The sequence below is a fragment of the Octopus sinensis genome, linkage group LG23, assembly GCF_006345805.1.
Source record: "Octopus sinensis linkage group LG23, ASM634580v1, whole genome shotgun sequence".
Lineage (NCBI taxonomy): Eukaryota > Metazoa > Mollusca > Cephalopoda > Octopoda > Octopodidae > Octopus > Octopus sinensis.
The window spans coordinates 18,320,496-18,329,754 of record NC_043019.1 but is presented as its reverse complement, the minus strand read 5'-3'; positions in this window follow the sequence as shown (position 1 = coordinate 18,329,754).

The following is a 9,259-nucleotide window of genomic DNA, read 5'->3' as shown; positions in this document are numbered from 1 at the left end:
GTGAGAAGATCCTTCGGATTCAATACTTCAACACATTGTTGATGTTTGGCCTCCTCAATAGGCAAGGTATGATTTGTTATAAAAAATATTATCAGATTCAATAAGAATGCAAAAACTTTTCATGTTTTTTTTTTTTTTGTTTTAATGAGGGTCAAACAATTTTTTAAGGCAGGGGAGATAACCCAATTTTTTTAAGGGGCTGTTATTTGGCACCTTGCATTTTCCTTATCTGCAAAGTATGGAGCAACAGACATGCCATAAAAAGCAGTTTCAGTCATCTGTCAAGCAGTCCTTGATGGGCTGGGTGTGAAATACATATACCACCAGGGGTGGTTGACACAAAACGAGTTCCAACCAGCTGGAACAACAGAGTGCGGGATGTTGTATCCCTCAAGGGCATGTCTCAACACATCTTTGCCAACATCTCTCTCTCTCTCCAACTCACTCTCTTTTCCAACAGGGGTCTCCATCAGGGGTTGTAAATAATTGATTGGAACCTTTCCAATCAATTAATTTTAATTGGGATACAGGCCAATTATTTTGCCAAACATAAAAATTCCATATATTTTGGAATGTCAGCTTCGATTTAGATAAGAGCCAAAATGATAGGAAACTCTACAGGAACCAACAGGTTTTATTTCTTTGTAAAGGTTTGCAAAGACATTCTTTCTCGAAGTTTACCTGTAAGTTTTAATGCTTTTAGCTTGCTCATCAACATAATTTTATCAAGGTATGCAGAAGCAGCTAGATTGCCTTTATGAGAGGCACGGTGAATCAGCAGTATTCTACACAAATTCACTAGATATGTTCCTTTCAGTATTATCTCTGGTAATAGCTACATTTCCTAAATTTTTGTTGTAGGTACTTATCAAATACTTTATTTATATTTTTTAATGATATTTTTTAGAGGGTCATAAGCCAACTAATTAGAGAGAGAGTTAGTTTAGATGAGATGCAGTTTGGTTTCGTGCCAGGGAAAAGTACCACTGATGCTATATTCCTGATAAGGCAGCTGCAGGAGAAATACCTAGCCAAAGATAAGCCCCTGTACCTGGCTTTTGTTGACATGGAGAAAGCCTTCGACAGGGTCCCCCGATCCCTCATATGGTGGTCAATGAGGAAACTAGGAATAGATGAATGGTTAGTGAGAGCTGTGCAAGCCATGTACAGGGACGCTGCTAGTAAGGTGAGGGTTGGCAATGAGTACAGTGAAGAATTCCGGGTAGAGGTAGGGGTCCACCAAGGCTCAGTCCTCAGCCCCCTCCTATTTATCATAGTCCTCCAGGCAATAACGGAGGAATTCAAGACAGGATGCCCCTGGGAGCTCCTCTATGCTGATGACCTTGCTCTAATTGCTGAGTCATTATCAGAACTGGAAAAGAAGTTTCAGGTGTGGAAGCATGGTTTAGAATCAAAGGGCCTTAGAGTCAACCTAGCTAAAACCAAAGTCGTAATAAGTAGGAAGGTAGACAAATCACAAACGCCTTCAGGTAGATGGCCCTGCTCGATCTGTAGAAAAGGTGTAGGTAGAAACTCTATAAGATGCACCAAGTGTAAGCTATGGACACATAAGAGGTGCAGCAATGTCATAGGAAGGCTAACTAGGAAGATGGTTTTTGTATGTGGCAGATGCTCGGGAGCATTAACCACTGAAAATCTGCAGAAAACAACTTCCGTCACTTTCCAGGGGGAAAAACTAGAAGTAGTTGATAGCTTCCGTTATCTTGGTGACCAAGTCAGTAGTGGGGGTGGGTGTGCTGAAAGTGTAACGGCTCGAGTAAGAATAGCCTGGGCAAAGTTTAGGGAGCTCTTACCTCTGTTGATGACTAAAGGCCTCTCGCTCAGAGTAAAAGGCAGACTGTATGATGCATGTGTACGAACAGCCATGCTACATGGCAGTGAAACATGGGCCGTGACTGCTGAGGACATGCGTAAGCTCGTGAGAAATGAAGCTAGTATGCTCCGTTGGATGTGTAATGTCAGTGTTCATAGTCGACAGAGTGTAAGTACCTTGAGAGAAAAGTTGGACCTAAGAGGAATCAGATGTTATGTGCAAGAGAGACGATTGCGCTGGTATGGTCATGTGGTGAGAATGGATGAAGATAGGTGTGTGAAAAAGTGCCACACCCTGGCAGTTGAGGGGACCTGTGGAAGAGGTAGACCCAGGAAAACCTGGGTCGAGGTGGTGAAGCACGACCTTCGAACTCTAGGTCTCACCAAGGAAATGACCAGAGACCGAGACCTATGGAAGTATGCTGTGCGTGAGAAGACCCGGCAAGACCAGTGAGAACAATCAAAATCAAATCATATATCAGAAAGCAGGGGTTAAGTGACCCATCCGTTCGTGTCCGCTGTCAGCCTCGTCTGGCACCTGTGCCGGTGATACGTAAAAGCACCATTCGCTCGTGGCCATTTGCCAGCTCTGCCTGGCCCCCGTGTCGGTGGCACGTAAAAGCACCATCCGTTCGTGTTCGTTGCCAGCCTGGCCTGGCCCCGTGCCGGTGACACATAAAAGCACCGTCCGTTCGTGGCCGTTGGCCAGCTCTGTCTGGCCCCGTGTCGGTGGCACGTAAAAGCGCCATCCGTTCGTGTCCGTTGCCAGCCTCGGCTGGCCCCCATGCTGGTGACTCGTAAAAGCACCGTCTGTTCGTGGCCGTTTGCCAGCTCTGTCTGGCAACCGTGTCGTTGGCACGTAAAAGCACCATCCGTTCGCATCCGTTGCCAGCCTCGGCTGGCCCCCATGCCAGTGACACGTAAAAGCACCGTCCATTCGTGGCCGTTTGCCAGCTCTGTCTGGCAACCGTGTCGTTGGCACGTAAAAGCACCATCCGTTCGCATCCGTTGCCAGCCTCGGCTGGCCCCCATGCCAGTGACACGTAAAAGCACCGTCCATTCGTGGCCGTTTGCCAGCTCTGTCTGGCCCCGTGTTGGTGGCACGTAAAAGCACCATCTGTTCGTGTCCGTTGCCAGCATCGCCTGGCCTCGTGCCGGTGACACGTAAAAGCACCATCCGTTCGTGGCCGTTCGCCAGCTCTGTCTGGCACCTGTGCAGGTGGCACGTAAAAAACACCCACTACACTCGCGGAGTGGTTGGCGTTAGGAAGGGCATCCAGCCGTAGAAACACTGCCAGATCTGACTGGGCCTGACGAAGCCTTCCAGCTTCACAGACCCCAGTTGACCCGTCCAACCCATGCTAGCATGGAAAGCGGACGCTAAATGATGATGATGATGATGATGATGATGATCTTTATCTTTTAACAATCATTGAAACCTTCTTTCCAGGTGCTGAATACCATCTCCCCTTCCCATGTCCCTTTCTCATGTCCCTTTCCCAGTTTTCAGAGTTGGCACTATCAATTTAGGCACACTGAAATGTATGTCTAGCGAGATTGTTGAGATACTTGAGCTGAGGCATGCTGATGTAGGTTGTATGCAGAATGTAAGAGCTCCAACCAAGTTCCTCAAAGGCAAGGCACATGGGTATAAAATCTTCTGGGAAGGTAACAGTAATGAGGTAGGTGGTGTGGGCATACTTCTTGCAGATTATATATGTGTACAGACAGAGACGAGTTTCAAAAACCTTGTTTAGTAGGGGATTTATGTACAGTGATGTTGTCGTGAATTGAAATATGCAAAAAGATAAAAGATGGTTATGAGTGCATATTAAACGTGTTTTGTATTTTTCAATAAAAAAAGTTCCTTTATTTAAACATTCTAGTTGAGAGATTGTGTCTTTGCACTGGTAGAAAGGGAAGACTGTGAAATTTGGTTTGATGTTACCTGCACATTTTTCTATATGTTCACTGAGAGGAATTTGTCTGTATTGTGGGAAACGGATTTGCTCCTTATGTAGAGTGGTTCTCTTTCTCAAGGTCATACTCGTTTGTCCAATATAGTGGTGTCCGCAACCCGAGCAGGTTATTACATAAATTAGGTTCTCAGAGGCACAGGTGAAACTAGTTTTAATTGTAAACCTCTGTCCTTGTTTTAAAAGGAAGTCCGAGCCTTCAAGCAGGTGGGGGCAGGTTCCACAGTTCGGGCGTTCACATTTTTCAACCGTTGGTTTCGTGGTTGTTTTGTAAAGCTTTGCATTTGTTAGTAGTCTCTTTAGCGATTTGTCTTGTTTTTTGCATTTGATGGGTTTGTGTGTTTTCAGGATGTCGTTCATTTTTGGATCTCTAGTTAGTAAAGGAAGAGTTTGCACAATAGTGTTGAATGCCTCGCTGTTTCTGTGGTTGTGTGTTGATATAAATAGTAATGTTTTGAGATGAGGTATGGTGTTATGTTTTGTTGTTCTTAGTGTTTTTGTGACTAATTGTTTGGCACCTTTAATTCCCTCGTTCATAAGAGAAGGTGGATATTGTCTTTCAATAAGTGTTATTTTGAGGTCTTGAAGATGAAGGTCCCAAGTTGTTCTGTCAGACACTATTGTGCAGATCCTTTTTGCTAAGTTGAAAGGGATGTTTATTTTTATGTGTTTCGGGTGGCATGAGTTAAAGAGAGGATATTGTTTTGAATCAGTTGGTTTATAATAAATGTCAGTTATGATTTCATTGTTAACTTTTTTTATCATGATGTCTAAAAATGGAAGTTGTTCTTTGTTATATTCCATTGTGAATTGAATGTTACTATTTATGTCATTTAGTGTTGTTTTGAAATCCAAAAGTTTGTCGATGTTCTCCTTCCAGATGATAAAGCAGTCATCCAGGTATCGCTTCCAATTTTCTCTTATGTAGAGGTAAAATGTGTAACCATATTTCTGAAGTGATACTTCATATAAGGTGAATTCAAAATAACCCATTATTAGGTTCACAAGAATAGGAACTGCTTTCATCCCCATCGCAATTCTGCACTCATATTCCGCACTTAATATGCACTCATAACCAACTTTTATCTTTTTACATATTTCAATTCATGACTACATCACTGTACATAAATCCCCTACTAAACAAGGTTTTTGAAACTTGTCTCTGTCTGTACACATATATAATCCCCACCCATTACCGAAAGCTGAACAGTTATCTCCCTTACCCACAACAATAACAATAATAATGACAAACAATTACCTCCCTTTATTTATCTACTTGTGAAGTCATTCACTCGTGAATTTCATCACACACAACATGGACTAAATTTCTTATTAAGAAAAGATATATATTCAAATAAGTAAAACATAATATCATGAATAGTGATAGCAAAACCGGTCGATATATTAAAAATTATATTAAAAACTATGTAAGTGTGCGTATTTTCCTTTTTTAATTTCTTATTTACATTACAACTCACCACGTGGGGATAATCCTCTTTTCTGTTATATATATATATATATATATATATATATATATATACACACACATATATATATGTATATATATATATATATATATATAGTTAATCCAAACATGAACAAAGAGAAAACACAACAACGCGAGGACGTGGAATAAGTACAGTCCAAAGAAGGGAAGACGGAGAAAGAAAATCGCCAACTATACACACACGGTCACATATTGAAATGACCAGAAGGAAATGGGTGAAGAAAAAGTTCTTTCAAAGACAGGAGAGTGCAAGAGAAGGAAGTATAAATTCTTCCTATGACCTTAAAGGATACCAAGCCCAACCACACACATAGATAAACAGCCACAACCACGCATACACACGTGCTATCATTACACACACGCACACACACACCTGCACGCACGAACATACCTGTGGGTATGTTCATGCATGCAGGTGTGTGTGTGTGTGTGTATTTGTGTGTGTAATGATAGCACGTGTGTATGCGTGGTTGTGGCTGTTTATCTATGTGTGTGGTTGGGCTTGGTATCCTTTAAGGTCATAGGAAGAATTTATGTTAAGAATTTTGGTAGGAGTGGCTGTCTGTTGTGTGTCTACCTACACATGGGCATAGGTGAATGGTCAGTAGAAGGTACTGGTAGTCTGAAGTATGTGTGTGTGCGTGTATGTATATGTAGTGTGTGCGTGTATGTATATGTAGTGTGTGCGTGTATGTATATGTAGTGTGTGTGTGTTATGTATGTATGTGTGTGTTCGTGTGTGTATGCATAGGGGTTGTGTGTTCGTGTGTGTATGCATAGGGGTTGTGTGTGGGGGAGTAACTGTACTTTACTCTGTGTATGTGTGCGTGTGTGCTTGTGCGTGCATATGTGTATGGGTACATGTATGTATATGTAGTGTGTGTGTGTATGTATGTGTGTGTCTGTCTGTGTACGTGTATATCAGTGGGGATGTGTGTGTGGAGTAACTGTACTTTATTCTGTGTATTGTTTTTGTTAGTTAGTTAGTTAGTTAGTTAATTTGGCTCAAAAGCAAATAGCAAGGCCATGTAGGGGGACATGGAGTTAGGTACAGGGTGGTATTCATGTAAAGAGTTCAGGCCACTTGAGGTCAAGGGAGGCTTTGAACAAAGCAGTCGTTGGCATCTTCACCATCTCGTCTGGCAGCTTGTTCCACGGATCCGCAACCCGGACGGAGAAAGCTCCTCTCCTTCGATTGAGATGAAATCGTCGCAGGTAGAGCTTTTCGGAATGACCCCGCAGCTGACGCTCTGGAGCAGGAGTGAAGAACAGCTCTTTCGAGAGGTTACACTTTCCGCTTATGATGTTGTGGGCGAGAATGAGATCACCACGGCAGCGGCGTTTTTCAAGAGAATAAAGGTCGAGCGTCCTCAGCCTTTCTTCATAGGACAAATTTTTGAGACCATGAACCATGCGGGTAGCCAGCTTCTGGACTCTTTCGAGATGCTGTATGTCTTTGAGGAGATAAGGAGAAGAGGCTTGAATCCCATACTCCAATATGGGTCTCACCAGCGTGACATAGAGTGGTAGGAATATGGCTGCTGTGAGCATTCCGAATGACCGTCGAATCAAGAACAGAATTCCGCGTGCTTTGTTGGCAGCATGGACGCACTGGGCCGAAGGCGAAAAGGAGGAATCCACCAAGATACCTAGGTCCTTTACCTGATCGGTCCTCTCCAGCAGCAGACGACCCTGCTCGAAATCAAGTTGAGTTGCAGGAGTAGAGCCGACAGGCAGATGACAGCACTTTGACACGTTCAGACACAAGTCCCAATTGTTAGACCACTTCCAAATTTGGTGGAGGCATCGACGAAGATCCTCTATATTACCGTGAGGAGCGACCAGTTTGATATCATCGGCAAATAGAAGGGTGTGTTGTGTGAGGTCGTCGGGCAAGTCATTTATGAAGACTAAGAACAACAAGGGCCCAAGCACTGAACCTTGAGCACACCACTGCTCGCACTGGAGACGTCGGACCGCGAACCATTAACTTGGACTTGGAAGGAGCGATCTGAGAGGAAGGCACCAACCCATCGTACAATATCCGGATGGAAACTATATGCTTGAAGCTTGACAAGCAATAGGCGGTGGTTTACCAAGTCAAAAGCTTTGGCAAAGTCCAGCAAAACGATGTCAACAGCATCACTTTGTGTGTGTGTGTGTGTGTGTGTACATGTATGTATAATTGTGTGCGTGTATGTATGAGTGTGAGCTGTGTATGTATCTTTTATTGAATGACAAAACTACAAGATTTACATGATCTCCTTCATTAGCTTACAGTTGTTTCTGCTACAAGATGTAATGCACTCAGAACTGAATGCATGTGCAACATCCTGTAGTGTCATTGAAACCATTAAAGTGAACTCTAGATTTTGGGAAGCATTTGAATACACGTTACATTCATAAAAATAACATAATACAGTCTGAGGATGAGAAACCATGCCTAGAAATATGCAGACTTACCTGAGTATATGTATTTATATATATCAATAAATATATATATATATATCATCATCATCATCATCATATATATACAAAATACACACATAAACCTCCATATATAAATGTGCTGATACCCATCTATAGAGAATTAGGAAATATAATTTAGATAAATGGATATGTATACGCAGGAGTGGCTGTGTGGTAAGTAGCTTGCTAACCAACCACATAGTTCCGGGTTCAGTCCCACTGCGTGGCATCTTGGGCAAGTGTCTTCTGCTATAGCCCCGGGCCAACCAATGCAGTGTGAGTGGATTTGGTAGATGGAAACTGAAAGAAGCCTGTCGTATATATATATATATATATATATGTGTGTGTATGTGTGTGTGTTTGTCCCCCTAGCATTGCTTGACAACCGATGCTGGTGTGTTTACGTCCTCGTAAAAGAGACCGATAGAATAAGTACTGGGCTTACAAAGAATAAGTCCTGCGTCGATTTGCTCGACTAAAAGTGGTGCTCCAGCATGGTCGCAGTCAAATGACTGAAACAAGTAAAAGAAAAAAGAAATAAAAGAATACCACAAGAAGAACCCAGACAAATATCAAGATATGGAGACCAACTAATACACATATGTAGAAGATAGACCCTACTTGGGTCTAATAAATGTGTAGGAAATACGACCGTATGTGGAGGTTGGTGACATAGGTAAGTCACACGGTCGCATCCCTAATGAAATAAGATAAGCTATAAATGCAATTTATACAACGCAGTGCCAACAGAATATAGATTAATGACGACAAGCCGTTTCACTGTTTGAGAGAAGATAAGATTTTATTTACAATTGGCATTAAGGTTAGAAGGTTGTGAGTGCTAGCAAGTGTTGTGTATGTGTGCATGCAACAAGTGTTTGTGTCTGTGTGTTCGTGTGGGTGACAGATACAATAAGGGTGAAAGCGTGTGACACAGAAAGTACAGAGCATAGAGTTAATGATGGAAATTGGTTTACATTTCATAAGGTACACGATATGTAAGAGTTCAATATCAAGATGTGTCTCGGTGGGGAGACCGGTTGGGTGAATATTGTCGAGCCACGGTCATGGTCTCAATCGCCGAGCTGGTTCTCTTAATATAGAATTCTTCAGACGGACTGTTTTACTTGGTGAAGGGATTCACTCTAACAGCGTGGATCTGTGAGGTTGGTGCGTACATGTCTGAAGTGGACGATGGTGATGGCGACGATGGTAGAGACGACTTGAAGTTGGTACAATGATGGTGACGACGGCGGCGGAGATAGAAGGCATTCTGTGGTGAGTGTACATTAGCGTCGTCGTGGCTGATCGTCTGTCGCTGTGACTGGAACATGTTGAGTAGCTCTGTGGTCAGAGGTTAGTCCTTAGAAGGACTAGAACCAAAGACTAAGTATACTGAGAACATTCCTTTATATACAAGTAAGGTGGCTCAACAGAGCCTAGGAGAAGGGACCTTAACCAAAGGCCGTGATTG